The 22300-nt window shown below is 41.3% G+C and overlaps 1 protein-coding gene across 3 annotated transcripts in view; it reads left to right on the top strand.

Annotated features, from left to right (window-relative positions):
- Positions 1 to 22300, top strand: part of ATXN1 (ataxin 1) — a 212947-nt gene that overhangs the window by 39085 nt on the left and 151562 nt on the right. For all 3 annotated transcript variants that reach the window (XM_072152640.1, XM_072152642.1, XM_072152641.1), the window contains exon 2: positions 19301 to 19398. The gene's annotated coding sequence lies outside the window, so the exon portion shown is untranslated. The remainder of the gene's footprint in view (positions 1 to 19300; positions 19399 to 22300) is intronic.

The following is a 22300-nucleotide window of genomic DNA, read 5'->3' as shown; positions in this document are numbered from 1 at the left end:
AACACAGTGCAGAACACAGTGCAGAATAGATTACAGATGTTCGGCACATCTGCTTACTTGTCGGGAGATACGCGCGGAACGGCGCGAACAAAATAGCATGTGAAGAACAATATATATGTGTGTAAAGAACACATTGCAGATGTTTCCATACATCTGCAATGTCTTCTTCACACATATATATTGTTCTTCACATGCTATTTTGTACGCGCCGTTCCGCGCGTATCTCCCGACAAGTAAGCAGATGTGCCGAACATCTGTAATCTATTCTGCACTGTGTTCTGCACTGTGTTTTTATCTTAAATGATCCTGTGTTCACTGTGTTCACTGTGTTCACTGTTTTTATTCTATTCTTCACTGTTCTTTACATCTGCTAACTTGTCGGGAGATAATATACGCGCGGAACAGTGAAGAATAGATCGCAGATGTTTGCAAATTATCAGAAGACATTCTTTTTCAATTAAATAACACATTTTATTCCCGAACCATGGTCCCTTTGAAAAATGCTCGGGTCTCCCATTGACTTCAATGGGGCTCGTTACTCGAAACGAGCACTCGAGCATCTGGAAATGTTCGGCTCGAGTAACGAGCACCCGAGCATTTTAGTGCTCGCTCATCTCTAATTTTAACCTCTTTGACAACTTTTTGCAGTCAATTGTTTCGTGGCATAACCCCTTTAATAAGCATTACACAGTGCCAATAGAAATCAGAGAATTGTCTGTGTGGTATAGGCCACGACAGGTTCTATAGAGTGAGAGATTTTTTTTCAATCCCTTTGTCCTTGCTTAATAATAAGGATCCTAAAGAAGCATTGTTTACATTAAAATATTTTTTTCTAAACTAGCAGCATCTTTAATTTTGAATATTAGAGAGTAAGAAGGTCTTATTTTATATCAGTGCATTTCTTCCAATACAGTGGGGCACATTTACTTACCCATCCCATTGCGTCCGCCGATCCGGAACATCCGCCGAGGATTCGGAGCTGCCGCGATTCACTTATAGCGTGCGCCCGATTTCTTGAATGTGTCGCTTCCCTGCTCAGGTCCGCCGGAGTTCACCATCTTCTTCTCGGTGTATGTGAGTGCTGATATTGCGTCACCATTTGAATTGTAAATTATGCAGTTTGTCCGAATCAGTCGGGTTGTCTGACGGCCACGCCACTGTTTTGTGTTTCATGCAAGCTGGCGCCGATGCGCCACAATCCGATCGCGTGCGCCACAGTCCCCTGTGCGATTCGGCGCAGAACAGAAATAGTCGGGAAACCCGACAGAATCGCGGTCCGCGGACCCTTAGTAAGTGTGCCCCAATGTATTCCAATGGTCAATGATTCTCATATAGCCGCAGAACCTTATCTTGTTAAAACTGGGAGCAGGTGCTACTACCACACAAGACAATCATTTACTAGGTGATATGACCCGTGTACTGAAAGTTCCAGAAATAGCTGAGTTTACAGTACAATCACTAGTGAACACAGTGTTGTGTGCAGCTGATGGCTTGGCCCTTGGAATCATTTAGAGCAATAACTTCTAGTTATGACCTCTTTTGAAAAATAAATAAGTATACATGGTAGTATACACTACAAAGCATGAGAATTCATTAAATTGTGTGATGCATAATTTTACATAACATAATATACAAGGCAAAAGAAATGTCTTGCAGACAAAATTACAACATGCAGCAGCCGAGCCAAACTGTAATATTTGATATCTTGCCAAGCAGCATGTTCATTTTCCAGTGCCATGACACTGCACATTCTAGAATTCACTCAACAATGGGCGGAGGGTCTCAGGATATGTGTATGAGGCTTACGCCTGCTTCTTATCTGCTCAGCATATCTGTTCTCTACATACTTTTTGTGACAATTAACATTTTTTCAGCAAACAATGCCTTTGATTTCTCTGAACTTGTAAAAACAAGGTTAAAGATGTTTTCCTATTTTTCTATTTTGCTGGTGATCTAGTCGAAAAATGTTTTACAGTGTGCATCCAAAATCTACATTTTACTTTGGATGTTCTGTCCAGGAGTGGGATCCCGACCCTCATTGTTTTATGCCCTCTAAAACAATGAAGATGAACAATGAATGATAAAAATTGTAACTTACAAATTTCAGCAGGTTGCACCAATGATGTAAAGCTTAACACAATTCATGGCAAATGATAAAGAAGATAAGAGGGACAAGTCAGAATTCAGTGGCCTGGTCCTTATGTTCTCAAGAGATTAGCAGCTGCCAGAGTGTGTCCACGGCCGTATCAATTTATCGCAAACGCACTGTTGATCAAGCCAATTCTGAACGTTTATAAAGCAGTCGGGAGAGATATCTGTTGTCCGAAAGAACCAAAATAATGCATTTTGGGGACCTTTTGTAAGATGTTTGAATGCTTAATATAGTTTAGAGTAAATAATTCAGTCTACCCACTCGTGAGAGGGATGATCTCTAATCCCTGAAATAATCCTTCATAGCAAACGTTTAAAAAAAAGGTTTTATTTGCCATGTAAAATGAAGATCTGCCACAATGCAGGATCCCACTAGTACAAGTAGCTGTTTAGGGAGCAAATTGAAGATAACTTCCCAGGGTCAATTGTTTACAATCTTATCATGGCCTACACTAATATTGTAGTTGTAGCTGACTGCGGAGCAATGTTTAGTGCCAGTCACTCATGTTAATATTTTAAATGGTGGTTGCTTTAAATCAGCTACTTTTCTTAATTATTATCTGTCTAGACAAGTGTTTTTCCACCTGGGTTGTGTTCTTCAGGTGCTGTTAAAGTTCAGAAGAGGACCCAAATTTAACTTTTTTAGTCAATGTATGCTGGTACTATGATTGTACCAATCTCTGGTTTATTAAAATAATTCTCCGCATTGTAATTTTCCAATGCATTTGGGAGACAGTTTTTTAAAGTACATAAATTGAAACCTGTGTATGTATTATTGTAAAATTGAGAGCAAACAGAGGTCTGAATTAGGCCTTTAGACTATTATTCGGTGATAATAATTAAGGTAGAATATTTACTTCTCCATTTCATATGTTTAGGCTTAACATCTACAGAGTCAAACCAGATCATCTAATTGTTATATATGTTACAGTGTGTACAGGGTAGAGGCAGAGCTGGAGAAATATCTTTTTTCCACTCCGAGAATTTCATAATGAATGAATTTCATGCCAAATACTGGAAGTTCAGTGCTAAACACAATTCATGAGATGAGTAAGAGAAAAGCCCCCCTGGAAGCAATGTTATGTCATCTGCTTTTCAGATCTAATTACATTGGTAATTCCCTTTTGGTAATTTTTTCTTTCACTTACTGATCGCTTTAATTTAATGTTCATTTAAGACCTTAATTTCACTTTTTTTCCAAATCAGAATGCTTTTCTGGACCAGTGATGCTTGTTTTAGTCTACTAAGGATCCAAATATTTTCCTCTGTGATAAATCCAAATTTACTGGCTCTATATTTTGTCTGCACAAGTGTAATGTGTTCTGTTCTCTGTTTACTTTAACATTATAGATGATGGGGCTACAAGAAGAGAATTTTACATGGGGGGGGGCACAAAATTGTACAATATGGGGACCATAAGGCTTTGTAAGGAGGAGGAGTTCCTGGGAGCAGGGTCGGCGTTCACTAGGCAGTGAACTCATGTGGCGGCATTAAAAATTCAGAAACTAAAACGGTATCCTAAAATATTCCCTAGTTTATTGTCCCCATTGAACCCCCCCCCCCCATGGTTATTTTATATACAGCCCCCTCATGGTTATTTTATATACAGCCCCCTCATGGTTATTTATATAAAGCCCACTAGATACGTGCCCTCATTAGATACAGCCCCCCTCAATCCCATGGATTCCTTATGTGGATCCCCAACCGGAAGCTCTGGGCCCCGGTACTTGCCCAGGTACGCCCATTGCTGGCTCCGACCCTGTCTGGGAGGGATCCAGACACAATTATTACACAATTAGGTTCCATTACTCCAGTGTTGACGTTGCTCATCTGTTCACATTTTCTAAATCATCTATATGATCAGAACAGATCCATACAAACCCTACCTCTCCTGTTTTTAAATTGGGGTTCTGCTGACAAATACTCCTATCAGAAATAGCAGTTATGACAAAGATAGGAGAGGGAGGAGTCTAAAGATATTTGGCGACAGCAAGAGAGGTGGCTTTGGGGATCCCTCTGGTGGAAGCTCTATTTTCCTAAAAGAAAGCTCTTTAAAAGACATAACATACATGAAAAAAACTGTTTTACAATAAAGAATCACATCGATGGTGACAATTATGTAGATTTACCTTGTGCATAAGCTGGATATATTTATAGGAAGTTGGCAGCTTTTTCCAGTGTATTTTCCCTTCTGAATGGCATTGAGGAGCATTGTGCAATTAACCACACTCACTGTACAAATTGCAGGCGCTGTTAAGTACATAATTGCAGCTGCAAATACTGTATTGTAGCCAAGTGTCTCTTAGATAAACATAGTACCTGTCAATATGACGCTACATATACATTACCAGTGGCGGGGTTTTTCAGCTGTGATGGTGATTCTGTGTCAGTATTCATCACAAATGTCAATGGTTGTTAACATTGGTACTTTGTGTTTGAGTGACTGGAAAATAAAGTGATTTTTGCTAGAAAGTAGTACTCAACCCCCTGCCGATAAATATTTAATATATAAATAAATTTTAAACATAAAAGTATGGGTCAATTATTATTCAACCCCTCAAACCACCAGAATTCTGTTTGGTTCCCCTAAAGTATTAAGAAGTAGTTCAGGCACAAAGAACAATGAGCTTCACATGTTTGGATAATTATCTGTTTTTCCAGCCTTTTCTGACTACTTAAGACCCACTCCAAACTTGTGAACAGCACTCATACATGGTCAACATGGGAAAGACAAAGGAGCATTCCAAGGCCATTAGAGACAAGATCGTGGAGGGTCACAAGGCTAGCAAGGGGTACAAAACCCTTTCCAATGAGTTGGGCCTACCTGTCTCCACTGTTGGGAGCATCAACCGGAAGTGGAAGGCTTATGGAACTACTGTTAGCCTTCCACGGCCTGGACAGCCTTTGAAAGTTTCCTCTCGTGCCGAGGCCAGGCTTGCCCGAAGAGTCAAGGCTAACCCAAGGACAACAAGGAAGAAGCTCCGGGAAGATCTCATGGCAGTGGGGACATTGGTTTCAGTCAATACCATAAGTAACATACTCCACCGCAATGGTCTACGTTCCAGACAAGCACGTAAGGTACCTTTACTTTCAAAGCGTCATGTCAAGGCTCGTTTACAGTTTGCTCATGATCACTTGGAGGACTCTGAGACAGATTGGTTCAAGGTTCTCTGGTCTGATGAGACCAAGATCGAGATCTTTGGTGCCAACCAGACACGTGACGTTTGGAGACTGGATGGCACTGCATACGACCCCAAGGATACCATCCCTACGGTAAAGCATGGTGGTGGCAGCATCATGCTGTGGGGCTGCTTCTCAGCCAAGGGGCCTGGCCATCTGGTCCGCATCCATGGGAAGATGGATAGCACGGCCTACTTGGAGATTTTGGCCAAGAACCTCCGCTCCTCCATCAAGGATCTTAAAATGCTTCGTCATTTCATCTACCAACAAGACAACGACCCAAAGCACACAGCCAAGAAAACCAAGGCCTGGTTCAAGAGGGAAAAAAGGTGTTGCAGTGGCCTAGTCAGTCTCCTGACCTTAACCCAATTGAAAACTTGTGAAAGGAGCTCAAGATTAAAGTCCACATGAGACACCCAAAGAACCTAGATAACTTGGAGAAGATCTGCATGGAGGAGTGGGCCAAGATAACTCCAGAGACCTGTGCCAGCCTGATCAGGTTTTATAAAAGACAATTATTAGCTGTAATTGCAAACAGCGGCTATTCCACAAAATATTAAACCTAGGGGTTGAATAATAATTGACTGACACTTTTATGTTTAAAATTTATTAAAATATAACTAAGCAACATAACTTTTTGGTTTGTAAGATTTATGCATCTGTTAATAAATCCTGCTCTTGTTTGAAGTTTGAAGGCTCTAACTTATTTGCTTCTTATCAAACCTGCTAAATCTGCAGGGGGTTGAATACTACTTGTAGGCACTGTAACCACATTCACTGTACAAATTGCAGGCGCTGTTAAGTACATAATTGCAGCTGCAAATACTGTATTGTAGCCAAGTGTGTCTTAGATAAACATAGTACCTGTCAATATGACGCTACACATACATTACCAGTGGCGGGATTTTTCAGCTGTGATGGTGATTCTGTGTCAGTATTCATCACAAATGTCAATGGTTGTTAACATTGGTACTTTGTGTTTGAGTGACTGGAAAATAAAGTGATTTTTGCTAGAAAAGGTAGTCATATGGGTCAAAAAGCTGTCTTTTTGTACCAAAAACAAAAACATGAAAGGTCTAGAGCTGGGTCTTTTACTGAAGCATATATTATTTACAGCAGTTCTGTCAAAATAATTATGTGAGTAGGCTGCATTTCTGACAACTACTATGTGAACTGCTGTCAAGCCTTCTTTCTTCTAAGCTGTGAAGAAGACTGATTGTAGCAATGCAGAGGGGGGCATTTATCTTGCTTTGTATGCCAGCCCCCCCCCCCCCAAGCCATTCGCACCCTAAGTTGGTCACACCAAATTTAATAAAGCCTTCACCAGTATCGTGGCATTGGTCATGGCTGAATTCTGGCCTGCCTTAGAATTATGTATAGGGGAAAAAGAGACCAGAACTCGCTCCACTAAGGTAGGGAATTTCAGGATACACCTATTATTAAACCTCTGGATGAAGAAGCTGCCCAATAGTCATGAACCATGAGTGGGGTACACTCTGGGAAACCATACAGCAAAACCAGGCGTGATGACTAGAACGGTGCTTAGTGTGTTGGCTCTATGATGTAAAAAGGGTGTCCACAAAGAGAGGTATTTTTGTATGATATTTATTGGTTAGATTACTTGTTTAAGAGACCGTTTCCTTCTTCAGATCAAAGGTTAAAAAATACATGCATGTACATAGAAAAATATGTGAGAATATATATACATCTATTTAGAGAAATACAGGTATAAAAGAACTATTTTATACATAGGTTCCTGAAAATTATATAAAATACCAAGAAATTCATGAAAAAGTACTTGGACTTGATTAAAAAAATTAAAGGAAATGTACTCTGACTTGATTATGAAAGGAACGTTAAAAAGGAGAAATAAAAAATTTATAAATAAGTTATCTCATAAAAAGTTATCTGGTGAAAGAACTCTGATACTTAGATAAGTAAATCAATAAATAGATAAATAAATAAGAGATCCAATGTTTGCGGTTTTGCGTGGACCTTCCGCCTCTTTATGCTCTTCTGGGGGATTTATACTTGTAATTCCCGGGTTTTCCTTAGGGACGGAAGGTGGTGGGAGGACTGGCCTGGAACATGCGCTGAAGAAATGGCTGCGAGTGATACCAAGGGAAGTATGTGGGTAAAAATAGTTATTTTATACCTGCATTTCTCCATATACATGTTTATATTCTCACATATGGTTCTATGTATATACCTATACTTTTTAATCTGCGATCTAAAGAAAGAGAAGGTATTTCTCGCAAACACGTAATTTAACCAACAAACCTTATACAAACATACCTCCCTTTGTGGACACCCTTTTTTGTTATCAAAGAGCCAACACCCTCCTAGTAGGCGCCGTTCCGGTCATCACCCCTAGTTTTGCTGTATGGCTCAGAATTAGTCCAGGCTCACAATTGTGCACCGGAAATACTAAAATTGCTAAATGTCTTGATAAATTCCCCACAGTGCAGATATTTCCACACTGAAGATACTAGAACAATACATTCACTCTGTTAGGAAACAACATTTTAATATTGAAGTAAAACATATAAGCCTATATATCTTTTATTTTTTCAATCATCTAAATTTTAATTCTACAGAGGTCAAATAATGCAGAAGTCCACCACTTTAAGGAGAACTTCATGGCCAATTCCTAATTCCCTACAGTATACAGGACATATAGGGGCACGTTCACTAAGGACTTTGCGCCTGTTCTCTGACAGACTTTGCACATTCTTTTAGGTGTAAACTGCTTGCACAAGGTATTTAAGAAGTGTCCGCGCCAGTATTGTGTCACACGTGACCCTTTTGTAGCACAGATGCACTAATCATCATGCAAAACAAATTAGGGGGTGTTCTGAGGCGCTCAGTCGGACCGAACATCGTATTTAATATGCAAAGTCTGTCGCACACCCAATGTTAAAGGTGCACCACAAAAAAGATGGTGAACTCTGTTGGACCAGTGCAGGGAAGCGACAGATACACCCAAATCGGTCACACCCAGCATTATACACGGGCAGAGCACTTTTAGTGCAGTTTCCCACATTATTAGTAAATGTGCCCCATAGTTTTGTTCTCTAAGGGGTTGTGAACAATTGTAAGGTTGTCTGATAGTGGTGATATATTTATAAGATATATATCTATCATTGGAGCTGTAGAGTGGCTTAAAGTATATTTCCCCTTTTATGCTATATGACTGGTTACTAGATTTGCATCTGGATCTGCAGGTTGTATTCATTCGAGCAGACACAGAATATAATAATGCATGCCTCAGTAATAAATGGAGTAACCCATACACTTGTTTGTTACTATGGTGATTTCCCAGACATAGAGGCCAAAGATGATTCTAAGGTTTATGAAAAAAAAGGAAACTTTCCTGGAGATTCTCAGTAAAGGTCATCAGGCTTATAGTAGTGGGTGTATTAATGGTTTCTCAAAAAATAATTACATATGTGTATAATGCCTTCTATATTCACCTTTTAGCAGACCTTTATTGTGTTTGTGGTAGTGAACATGTAAGTAGCTTGGTCCACTTTATTACCATGTAAATAACATTTCTAATCAGCCTCAAACCATATGTAGAAATTTCAGTACAATTAAATGTGCCCGCCAGAGCAGATAAGAGGTCAAATAACAGTGCAAATTTTGTTGCCATCTCTATTAAGTGATCTGGTTTTCTTTGATCATTCAGTTTAGTTACAGTGGAAACCATTTAAATAGATGTGAGCTGCAATACCATGTTCAACATATAGCCTGGTGTGACACCTAACTCTATACAAGACTTTGAAGTTACAAACTGTATTGGAAACACTTGGAGAGGTACTAATGTGTTGGTCTTTAGACTAGCGCATAGTACTGCTAACTAGACATTGAAATGCTCTGTGCAACAATTACTGAAGGTTTTCAACAATTTTAGGCAGTTTTTTCCGACTCCTTTGAAAAAAGGGCGTGTCCTCTGTAAAAGGAGGTGTGGCCATGCCAGAAAATAACCCGTGCACCAGAAAATTCTATATTGTGATGCAGCAACTCCCCAGTCTTGTACTTCACCAGATTAAACATCCAGCATCAGACACAATGATTAATCTGGCACAGCAGAGAACTGTCTAATTCTACTCTGCACCGGTCTAATGAGCAACACATTATTACATCTCCCCCAGTGTGTTTGATGCTGGATGATTAATCTGGTGCAGTACTTTGCACCTCCTATTAGTTGTTCTAGTTTGCTGCACCACAATATTGAATTTTCTGGTGCACAGGTTACTTTCTGACGCAGTCATGTCCCCTTTTACTGAGTATGTACCCTTTTTTCATAGGAGTTGGAAAACAACCTAAAATGGTCTACAACCTTTATTAAATCTGGGGCATCACAGGGCATTTCAGGTGTAAACTACACCAAGTTTCTGGAGTAGACAGACTGATACATCTCCCCTACTGTGTTATATATATTGCTCCAAAAAATGGGTTCAGGCTTATTTTCAGGGGATGTCTTATTTTTTTTTTGATTAACAAAAATCAAAAGAAATTTTGAATAAAAAAAATCAACATTTATTCAACTCCTCAAATATAATCATCAATACGGTATAATCTTTAGAAACATCATCATAACTCTAGAAACTCTGAAGTCCATAGTTAATTTCTTGTGGCTTTATTGCCTTTAGAATCATTGGATGTAATTTATATTGTCTAACAATTACACTTTCCTGATTTGAGCCCCTCTTATTCATGTAGCTGCTTGTAGCAATGCACCTCTCGGCTCCCTCTACCCTGTAGCTCCTTGCCTTCTGCTGACAGACATGAAACAGTGGTATCTTCTGAACGATGGCACCCAAAAATTTTGCAGAATTCACCCTTAAACATTGTATAAGAATTGTGTTTCTAGATGTCACCAACATGAAGATATGCACTATTAAAGTTGTAGCTGGGAGTGGGAGCTGTATATATAAATGACAATCCCAACTATAACTTTAAGGCTACATCTACACAGCCGTATGTAGCTGCAGCTGGGCAGGCCTACCGCTGTGTGCTGGAGAGGAGGTGACCCCTCCATAGAGAAAAGTGGCGCACACATATATGCCCCCATAGATGGGCGTCTGAATGTACCCTAACAGTAGATATAAATGGTTCTGTGACAACCAGATACATATTAATATTATAAGGGGGATTTTCCTCTTTAAAAAAATGCTGAAAATCATGCTAGGACTTATTTCAGGATAGGCCTTATTTTTGGGAAAACATTGTACAAACATTGGGGAGTAACATTACAATGGAAATCAGTTATTTGGAGACAATGCTTGGGAAGTTGTGGAATAGTAAATAAAATTACCACCTTTGCTGTAAAATAACTAAATCCATGTCTATTACCTATTCAGAGGATTTTATTGGTGCCTTATTTGTAATAAATCATCAATATTAAATCAAAGGGGTGGAAGGTCCAACTGCCGGGACAGTGGCCATTGACCAGCCTCATTTTGGAGGATGTGATGTCAGTCATATAGTCTTTCTTAACAAACCCTGTACTACACTCACCGGCCACTTTATTAGGTACACCTGTCCAACTGCTCGTTAACACTTAATTTCTAATCAGCCATTCACATGGCGGCAACTCAGTGCATTTAGGCATGTAGACATGGTCAAGACAATCTCCTGCAGTTCAAACCGAGCATCAGTATGGGGAAGAAAGGTGATTTGAGTGCCTTTGAACGTGGCATGGTTGTTGGTGCCAGAAGGGCTGGTCTGAGTATTTCAGAAACTGCTGATCTACTGGGATTTTCACGCACAACCATCTCTAGGGTTTACAGAGAATGGTCCGAAATAGAAAAAACATCCAGTGAGCGGCAGTTCTGTGGGCGGAAATGCCTTGTTGATGCCAGAGGTCAGAGGAGAATGGGCAGACTGGTTCGAGCTGATAGAAAGGCAACAGTGACTCAAATCGCTACCCGTTACAACCAAGGTAGGCAGAAGAGCATCTCTGAACGCACAGTACGTCGAACTTTGAGGCAGATGGGCTACAGCAGCAGAAGACCACACCGGGTGCCACTCCTTTCAGCTAAGAACAGGAAACTGAGGCTACAATTTGCACAAGCTCATCGAAATTGGACAGTAGAAGATTGGAAAAACTTTGCCTGGTCTGATGAGTCTCGATTTCTGCTGCGACATTCGGATGGTAGGGTCAGAATTTGGCGTCAACAACATGAAAGCATGGATCCATCCTGCCTTGTATCAACGGTTCAGGCTGGTGGTGGTGGTGTCATGGTATGGGGAATATTTTCTTGGCACTCTTTGGGCCCCTTAGTACCAATTGAGCATCGTTGCAACGCCACAGCCTACCTAAGTATTGTTGCTGACCATGTCCATCCCTTTATGACCACAATGTACCCAACATCTGATGGCTACTTTCAGCAGGATAATGCGCCATGTCATAAAGCTGGAATCATCTCAGACTGGTTTCTTGAACATGACAATGAGTTCACTGTACTCAAATGGCCTCCACAGTCACCAGATCTCAATCCAATAGAGCATCTTTGGGATGTGGTGGAACGGGAGATTCGCATCACGGATGTGCAGCCGACAAATCTGTGGCAACTGTGTGATGCCTTCATGTCAATATGGACCAAAATCTCTGAGGAATGCTTCCAGCACACTGTTGAATCTATGCCACGAAGAATTGAGGCAGTTCTGAAGGCTAAAGGGGGTCCAACCCGTTACTAGCATGGTGTACCTAATAAAGTGGCCGGTGAGTGTATATTTTAAGAGGGAGCAAACCCCAGAGCCACAGCCTCAGAGCCACATAGCTGATCAGTAGAGAAGTCACCAGAAGGGGATTCAGACCCCATGGGTCTCTAAAATGAGTTACCTTTTATGAAGACAGATCACTAAAAGTAGAAAATGCTTTATGTCTTATTTTATAGAATCAATTGGTGGGCTCAAGGTATAGTAGTCTGGTAATTTTGCTTGTGCACACCCACAACATTGTCTGTCTCAACCCTTGTATGGCAATATCTACAGATTATTTGCAGTTCACAGAGTTGCTGCTCTACACTCATGGGTCCATTTAGTGATGTCTTTCATCCTCTTTTTGTCATATTTTACAGTTCTAATGCAATGCCCAACCAAGATACCGGTTATAGTAGGCAGGGATTCGTAATTCGTATTCACTATCTCACAGCTGGTCAAGTCTTAATGTTTCACTCTGTTACCCATGCTTTTTAGCAAAGAATCGAAAAGTAGCATGCAACTCTAAATTTGCTGTCTTTGTGTGGTTATTTGCTAGACTGCAAACAGACGTCTGAAGACTGTACACTGCCATTAGGAGCTATTAAGATTTCACAGAACCGAGAATTCCAGGCTTAGTATTGAGAAGAATTATACATAATTACTTTATCGCCTCAATGGGTCAAAAATAGTATGAAATTGTATGCCGCTCTTGACATTTTCGCTTTTCAAGTTGCTCCTGCTGCGTTTTTAACCACACAAGCGATTGTATTTGATAGTGTGACAGCAAGACATTTTAAAATAATCCTTTGGTCAATTTGTAAAGTAAAGAACATGTTTAGTGAAAGCTGTGACAAATGGCTTTTAGCATGAAAGAAAGGATAAAACCGCAGAACTTGCCGCAATACCCCTACGTCAGGTCAGTGAAGCTTAGTAAAGTACAAGTGAGGATTCACTTTTTTGATATATCCTAATGGGTTTGGCATTTTATTTTCTGATAAAAGCTGTGGGATTTCTTAAAACTAACAACAATAAAAGAAGATCAGAGATAAAAAAAAATAATGCTAATAGTAGTTTTTAGTGCCACAAAACTGTCTATAGCTAATACATATGGGGTCAAATATTCGTAGAGTGTCTGGTCTTCAGTGTCCAACTAAGCAGTTCCTGTGGAACCATGGTCTTCAGGACTTCCTTTATGCTAATTAGTCTGGGGGCACTTTGGCTACGTCACCAGAGTGCCTCAGAGTGACTCTTTTTTTAAATTAATTCACTCCCCCATTACAATATAAGTCCTGCCTCGTACCGCACGTCACCAGCTCAATGCACTGTGGATGGGTGGGACTTGTATCACAATTGGGGAGTGAATAAATAATAACACAAGGCACTCTGAGACACCCCAGATGCATAAATTCGATAACTCTATATTGCCTGAATTGTGGCGAATAGTGTTATAATAAAAGAAGCCCTGAAGAGAATAGTTCACGTCTGCCATCAGTAAAGCAAAGTAATAGTAGATGTCCTTTAAAAACAATTCGTAGACACAACTATTCTTTGTACAACAGAAAGGGATTCATATAAATGGCTGTGTTCTAAGTTTAAGTATTAGAAACCATTTGTGACCCTCCCCTCTATATATCACAGTTAAATGTACAAAATGGAAAAAAAAGGACAATCATGTTTTATATAATTGAAGTTTACCCAATTTACATAGTTTACAGCTTAAAACCGTGTTTTTTGGATCTACAATATGTTGCTAATAATAATTCATTGTGCTATTTGGTGCTTGATTATTTTTTAAACTAGCATTGAAATGCCAATGATATTTGATTACAGTTTACAAAGTCTAATCTTGTCTCATTTCTTGTAATTAAAATGTCACAATTCTCAATACAGGCAGTCCCCGGGTTACGTACAAGATAGGGTCTGGAGGTTTGTTCTTAAGTTGAATTTGTATGTAAGTCGAAACTGTATATTTTATAATTGTAGATCAAGATAAAAAAAAAATTGGCCCCAGTGACAATTGGAGTTTAAACCTTTTTTGCTGTAATGGGACCAAGGATTATCAATAAAGCTTCATTACAGACACTTTACAGCTGATTATTGCAATCTGGGACTATAGTAAAGCATTCAGAAGCTTCACCAGAGGTCAGAGGGGTCTGTCTGTAACTATGGGTTGTCTGTAAGTCGGGTGTCCTTAAGTAGGGGACCGCCTGTATATGCCATTTTATATGAAAAAATTGTTAACATAAACCTGAGATACCATGACTGTTGGGGTAGTTTTTATAAATCAGTCAATCAATCAATCATAAATTCACATACCTTGTAACAATATTGGAAACCCAACCTAATTTTTTTACGTTTTACAAATAACAATTGACACAGTTTGCCAATAATTTATAACAACTTATAATGTATTGTCCTTTTCACTGTTTTATGCCAACAGTAGCCTGATTTGCATGATACTAACCCAAATAAAGAGGAAACACTCATTTTGTTATGAATTATGGGCAACCTGTGTTAATTATCAGCGTTTGGACACATTTCAACTTTATTTCGGCCGCATCATCTTTAGGGTATCTGTTCATACCCTAAAGCTCTCCATGGAAAAAAATACAAAAAAAACTTTTATATGGTAATACAGAGTGAAATAAATGGCCCACATTCATCAAAACTAGTGCAAACTGCACTAACTGCAGTTTGCCTTTGTAGTGTGCAGAGGGCGCCAGATTCATGAATTGTGGTGCACGTCCTTCATGTATCTGGTGTGCAAAGAAAGAACATGACATGAAAGAAAGTGCAAAGTCAGAAAACTGGCGCAGGGCCTGAGTAAATGTGCCCCATTATGTGTGAATTATAATTAAACAAAAAAAAGTTTAACAGTGAAAACAATCACTTTTTCAATTTAGTGACATTGAACACAGTAAAAGTCAGCATTTTATGTTAGTTATCTAGTTTTATATAAATGTCAATTTTTTTAAATATCTGCAGTTATCACTTTGATATTTTCTATTGTTGACAATTTTCAGTCTATTTTTTTTTTCATCAAAAACTGGATTTGTACATTAGACAATTGTTGTCAGGCAACAGGGGTAGTGGACCAAATGGACCACCGCGGACAATCACGTAAACCAACACCTGGAACTGGAGTCTAATTGGTACCCGGTTTTCAGCAGAGCCCGTCGCAAGGCTGGTTGGTCTTGTTGCAGTGTGGTACCACCAGGTCATTCCACAGGCGCAAAATTGTCCACGGGGGCGGCTAAGGTGAAGTACAGAATCGTAAGGCAAACTTGTGGTTGGGGACAGGCAGTTGGAATGTTCTTAACCTTAAGAACCCCATTAGTTCTGTAAAATGATTATCCAGGTTGTAAAAATATATTCACATACTAACCAGCATGGTTATGGAGTCTTTAGTACAGGGGTCGGGAACCTATGGCTCGCGAGCCAGATATGGCTCTTTTGATGGCCGCATCTGGCTCGCAGCCAGGGCTCCTATCCAGGGGCATTACTACAGCCGTGGCATCTGCTACGCTGCCTGTCAAGACCAGGGGCCCTTACCTGGCTCCTGTTGTGCCCCTGGCTGTAGTAATGCCCCTGGATGTATTCAGCAGAGCAGCGCAGGGGTCCGCGGGGTTAATTCTGGGGCGGCGCCTCTCTCTCCCTCCCTGCAGCAGTCTCCTCCATGTGTGAGAGAGGGAGGGGAGGAGACTGTCTGCCTGCAGCCAATCCCCGCGCTGGATGTAGCAGCGCGGGAGATTCAGACAGAGGAGAGAACTGCATATGCTCCGGAGACATGCAGCACCTGAGGAGAAGGATTCAGCAGCCGGGATCAGCCACAGATAAGTGCTCCCCCCCCCCCCAGTGTCTCCTCACACTCTGCACTAACCCCTTAGTGTCCTGTGTGCAGGAGCAGCTATGAAGCTCCTAAGTGTCCCTTACAGACCCCTCTGCATCATCCCCTCATATCTTCCCCCGCCACTGCATTTCTACATTAATGTGAGGTTCTGCAGCAGCTGAGATACAAAATAGCTAGGACCTAAGACAAAATTGTGGTGCACGTCAGTAATAAATGTGGCGCATGGTCCGGCTTAGCAGTAACAACAGTCTAGCAGTCTTGTGGGACACAGAGCAGCCGCCACATAAAACTGGCGCAGACACTTTAACAAATGTGTATTGGGATGTTCTGCGGGGGGTGGCGTGTGTATAATAATGTTCTGCGGGGGGTGGCGTGTGTATAATAATGTTCTGCGGGGGGTGGCGTGTGTATAATAATGTTCTGCGGGGGGTGGCGGGTGTATAATAATGTTCTGCGGGGGGGCGTGTGTATTGGGATGTTCTGCGGCGGGTGGCGTGTGTATAATAATGTTCTGCGGGGGGTGGCGTGTGTATTATAATGTTCTGCGGGGGGTGGCGTGTGTATTGGGATGTTCTGCGGGGGGTGGCGTGTGTATTATAGTGTTCTGCGGGGGGTGGCGTGTGTATTATAATGTTCTGCGGGGGGGTGGCGTGTGTATTGGGATGTTCTGCGGCGGGTGGCGTGTGTATAATAATGTTCTGCGGGGGGTGGCGTGTGTATTATAATGTTCTGCGGGGGGTGGCGTGTGTATTATAATGTTCTGCGGGGGGTGGCGGGTGTATTATAATGTTCTGCGGGGGGTGGCGTGTGTATTGGGATGTTCTGCGGGGGGTGGAGTGTGTATTATAATGTTCTGCGGGGGGTGGCGGGTGTATTATAATGTTCTGCGGGGGGTGGCGTGTGTATTATAATGTTCTGCGGGGGTGGCGTGTGTATTATAATGTTCTGCGGGGGGTGGCGTGTGTATTATAATGTTCTGCGGGGGGTGGCGTGTGTATTATAATGTTCTGCGGGGTGTGGCGTGTGTATTATAATGTTCTGCGGGGGGTGGCGTGTGTATTATAATGTTCTGCGGGGGGTGGCGTGTGTATTATAATGTTCTGCGGGGGGTGGCGGGTGTATTATAATGTTCTGCGGGGGTGGCGTGTGTATTATAATGTTCTGCGGGGGGTGGCGGGTGTATTATAATGTTCTGCGGGGGTGGCGTGTGTATTATAATGTTCTGCGGGGGGTGGCGGGTGTATTATAATGTTCTGCTGGGGGTGGCGTGTGTATTATAATGTTCTGCGGCGGGTGCATTATAATGTTCTGCGGGGGGTGGCGTGTGTATTATAATGTTCTGCGGGAGGTGGCGGGTGTATTATAATGTTCTGCGGGGGGTGGCGTGTGTATTATAATGTTCTGCGGGGGGTGGCGGGTGTATTATAATGTTCTGCGGGGGGTGGCGTGTGTATTGGGATGTTCTGCGGCGGGTGGCATGTGTATAATAATGTTCTGCGGGGGGTGGAGTGTGTATTATAATGTTCTGCGGGGGGTGGCGTGTGTATTATAATGTTCTGCGGGGGGTGGCGGGTGTATTATAATGTTCTGCGGGGGGTGGCGTGTGTATTGGGATGTTCTGCGGCGGGTGGCATGTGTATAATAATGTTCTGCGGGGGGTGGAGTGTGTATTATAATGTTCTGCGGGGGGTGGCGGGTGTATTATAATGTTCTGCGGGGGTGGCGTGTGTATTATAATGTTCTGCGGGGGGTGGCGGGTGTATTATAATGTTCTGCTGGGGGTGGCGTGTGTATTATAATGTTCTGCGGCGGGTGCATTATAATGTTCTGCGGGGGGTGGCGTGTGTATTATAATGTTCTGCGGGAGGTGGCGGGTGTATTATAATGTTCTGCGGGGGGTGGCGTGTGTATTATAATGTTCTGCGGGGGGTGGCGGGTGTATTATAATGTTCTGCGGGGGGTGGCGTGTGTATTGGGATGTTCTGCGGCGGGTGGCATGTGTATAATAATGTTCTGCGGGGGGTGGAGTGTGTATTATAATGTTCTGCGGGGGGTGGCGTGTGTATTATAATGTTCTGCGGGGGGTGGCGGGTGTATTATAATGTTCTGCGGGGGGTGGCGTGTGTATTGGGATGTTCTGCGGCGGGTGGCATGTGTATAATAATGTTCTGCGGGGGGTGGAGTGTGTATTATAATGTTCTGCGGGGGGTGGCGGGTGTATTATAATGTTCTGCGGGGGGTGGCGTGTGTATTATAATGTTCTGCGGGGGTGGCGTGTGTATTATAATGTTCTGCGGGGGGTGGCGTGTGTATTATAATGTTCTGCGGGGGGTGGCGTGTGTATTATAATGTTCTGCGGGGTGTGGCGTGTGTATTATAATGTTCTGCGGGGGGTGGCGTGTGTATTATAATGTTCTGCGGGGGGTGGCGTGTGTATTATAATGTTCTGCGGGGGGTGGCGGGTGTATTATAATGTTCTGCGGGGGGTGGCGTGTGTATTATAATGTTCTGCGGGGGGTGGCGGGTGTATTATAATGTTCTGCGGGGGTGGCGTGTGTATTATAATGTTCTGCGGGGGGTGGCGGGTGTATTATAATGTTCTGCTGGGGGTGGCGTGTGTATTATAATGTTCTGCGGCGGGTGCATTATAATGTTCTGTGGGGGGTGGCGTGTGTATTATAATGTTCTGCGGGAGGTGGCGGGTGTATTATAATGTTCTGCGGGGGATGGCGGGTGTATTATAATGTTCTGCGGGGGATGGCGGGTGTATTATAATGTTCTGCGGGGGGTGGCGGGTGTATTATAATGTTCTGCGGCGGGTGGCGGGTGTATTATAATGTTCTGCGGCGGGTGTATTATAATGTTCTGCGGCGGGTGGCGGGTGTATTATAATGTTCTGCGGCGGGTGGCGGGTGTATTATAATGTTCTGCGGCGGGTGGCGTGATCCCCGACAAAAATGCGGCCGCGGGACCCTCAGTAAATAAGCCCCATTGTACGGCTCTCGCAGAATTATATTTTAAAATATGTGGCGCTTATGGCTCTCTCAGCCAAAAAGGTTCCTGACCCCTGCTTTAGTAGGACAGCAGAAGCTTTTGTCAAACATCAGTGATTGACAACTATCACTGTATAGACTGTCTGATGGAGGACTGTAAATCACTACTGGAAGCACCCACATTGCTAGGCTATATGACAGGTTATACCGAATCTTTTCACACAACACTATATATCAATCTGTTCAGCTCCTCCTGATTTCTAAAATACTGCTTTCCAGTTGAATTTCATATTCATGATGGTAGTTTTGCTGAAAACAATACAGTCTTTTAATATTATTTAATAGTATTTTTAATAATAAAATAATTATAGTAATAATAAATATGATAGCAACAACATTATTCTTTGTTTTTCAGTAAAAAAAGGTCAAGAAAGTGGAACAATGTTGCAGTAATAGCCAGAGAAGATAATGCTGTGGACAATAAGAATGATGGTCTTAAGAGTTAAAATTCTGGTAAGATCTACATTATTTTCAGTATTTTGTTTAATAAAATACATACTGTATATACTCGAGTATAAGGCGAGGCCCCTAATTTTAACACAAAAACTGGAAAAACCTATTGACTTGAGTATAAGCCGAGGGTGGGAAATGCATTGGTCAAAGCCTCCCCAGTATAAAGCCTGCCAGCCACGTGTTGTATACGGCCAGCCCCCTTAAGTATATAGCCTGCCAGCCCCCTGTAGTATATAGCCAGCCCTAATAAAAAATAAACTCAGTACTCATCATTCCGACGGCCCGGGCAGCTCTTCTTCCATTGCGGACCTTTCGCGGACCTGCAGCCGGCCGGAAGAAAGAAGAAGCTGCGGTGCAGACGGAGCTGTCGGGGACCTGCAGCGAACATGAAGACGGAAGAGGAGCTGCCAGGGCTGTCGAGAATGGTGAGTACTGAGTTTATTATTTTTTTATATACTCGAATATAAGCAGAGTGGGGAATTTTCAGCGCACAAATTGTGCTGAAAAACTCGGCTTTTACTCGAGTTTATACGGGAAGCATGAAAGCTTTACTGTCAATTTTACTGTAGTCTGTATGGACTTACAGATACATAAAAGTCTTGAACTGTTTGTGAGTGCTGTAGGCATGTAAAAAATTCCAAAGAGTTGCAATTGCCGTCTTTTGTGACTTTTTGAATCCTGATTTCTACAGTACATGAATAAAAAAACCCTTCCCATTATTTAAAATTTAAAAATTCTTTTAATGTCAGCTACATAAATAGTTTACTAACAAGTAAAATATTGTGCCTTAAAAGACTGACAACATATCTTTACCTAAAGCCACAGTATAAGTTTATATCTAGAAACAATAACAATAATTATTACAGATTAAGCAGATCAATGGTGGTTACATAGTACATTTCATGTGAACAGATAAGGTAAGATACAGGGTTCAAACATCAGTCACACAATAGTCACCAGAACTATAATATCTGAAACTTTGCGAGCCTGACAATTTCTATGCATGAGCTAAATACAATAGATTACACAGTGCAATATGTGCAACTTGCAGCATCTCCTCGTATCCAAACTTGCGTGTGGATCAGACAATTTAGGGTCAATATGTTAAAGGAAATGCTTTTCAGAGATGTGTCATATTGACTTATTTTATTTTAGTATTGGCAGACAACATGTTTCGGGAACACACTGCTCTTTTCAATGGATCATCAGCCAAGTCATTGAGTAGTATAGATAAATGCGTGTAGCCAAAGTTTATCTAAAGTCCGAAAGCTATACGAAGGCTCTGATGGTGGTGAACCTTGGTGAGTAGAGACTGGGATATATCCACGGCCAGCAGTGCAGCACTGTGTGTGCCGGCAGCCCGCAGATGTATCCCAGTCTCTACTCACCAAGGTTTGCCACCATCAGAACCTTCGTATAGCTTTTGGACTTTAGAGACACTTCAGCTATATGCATTTATCTATACCACTCAATGACTTGGCCTATGATCCCTTGTAAAACGCTGTAACTTTGGACCTGACGAAGGGAACGGAGTGTTCCCGAAACACGTCCGGCAATATTCAAATAATGCATGTCTGTTTCACCTGGCTCTTTAACATAACATTTTAAGCATGGTCATAAGCGTTTATGTATAAAATATATACACTGTATTAATATATGAGGAGCACATTAAAAATGCTTTCAATAAAAATGTAGAAAAAAAGAATTGACTATATCTTCATTATTCTGCTAATTGATGCTCTGCATCTTAGTTTTGATGCTGCTAGGTCTTGCTGTAGAATTATCTTCTAAAGAACTTTAATTCCCATGTTTAATTTTCCATCTATTGGTTCAGGGTTATCAAAAGTGTTGTAAGGTAAGACTAAGCAATCTTATTCTGCACCAGTGCCTGATACTGGATGATAAATCTGGTGTAATACAAGACTGTCCATTTGTACTTTGCACCTCCTAATAGTTGACTTAGTTTCTGCCCGAAAGCTACGTCAATATTCTATTACATTGTCTAAAAACTCTTAAAACCCTTGATTAATGTGGCGCAGACAATTGTTTGGTGCAAATGAAGACAGAATTCTGTTGTAAATGAATGGATAGATCTACCCATTGTTTTTATTATAAGTTTCATGGTAGAGATGTCCATTATCACAACAAACAACACAGTTCTGCTTCTGATAAACTCTTTTGTTACCTAGTATGGGAAACACACTCCTACAGGGAGGGAGAGGGCAGGCCAAGGAATTCTCTTTCTCCGGGATTAGTAAGTAGCCACTTGTTCAGTTTACGGGTGTCAACTTATGTACTAGTACAGTAGTATGTTTTTTTTTTTTACCCATAATGCATCTCAGCTGCAGGTAGTATATTAGGAAGTATATTATACTGTGATCTGCCTGTATTACAAAATAACACTTAAGGTTATTCAGGAAAACTCAGTTAGGATTGAGTGAATATATGTATCTTATTGCAAAATGCAAGCATTAGATATAATAAATATGTTATCTTCTTCCAGAGAATCAATTCTCTGTATCTGGGAGCCCTATTAAAATACTTAGAAAGCTGAAAAATGCTGAAAATTGTGTCAGCGTCTTTATTGTTATATCAGTTGCTTAGTTTCACAACTACATTCCTTCCATTGCTTCCATCTATTGAAAATACCATCTTGTCATAGAAAAGCTTTTGTAGTTCTATCACAGTTCCTGGAGAGCTCTTGTCTAGCAAGTACTGTACATGATGTAATAATATTGGGAAGGTATTAATTGGTGGCTCCAATAGAAATGCTTGTATAAAGAATATCCAGGCACACAAAATTTAAGTTGAAGTTAATCAGCAAAGCTTTATTGCGGTAATCCAATAGAAATGCTGTTCAACAACTTATTCATAAATATAGGGATTTTTATTCTATTCATAA

Source organism: Engystomops pustulosus, chromosome 5 (assembly GCF_040894005.1).
Source record: "Engystomops pustulosus chromosome 5, aEngPut4.maternal, whole genome shotgun sequence".
Classification (NCBI taxonomy): domain Eukaryota; kingdom Metazoa; phylum Chordata; class Amphibia; order Anura; family Leptodactylidae; genus Engystomops; species Engystomops pustulosus.
Note: the sequence above shows the minus strand (reverse complement) of the source record. Positions and strands in the feature narration are given on the sequence as shown.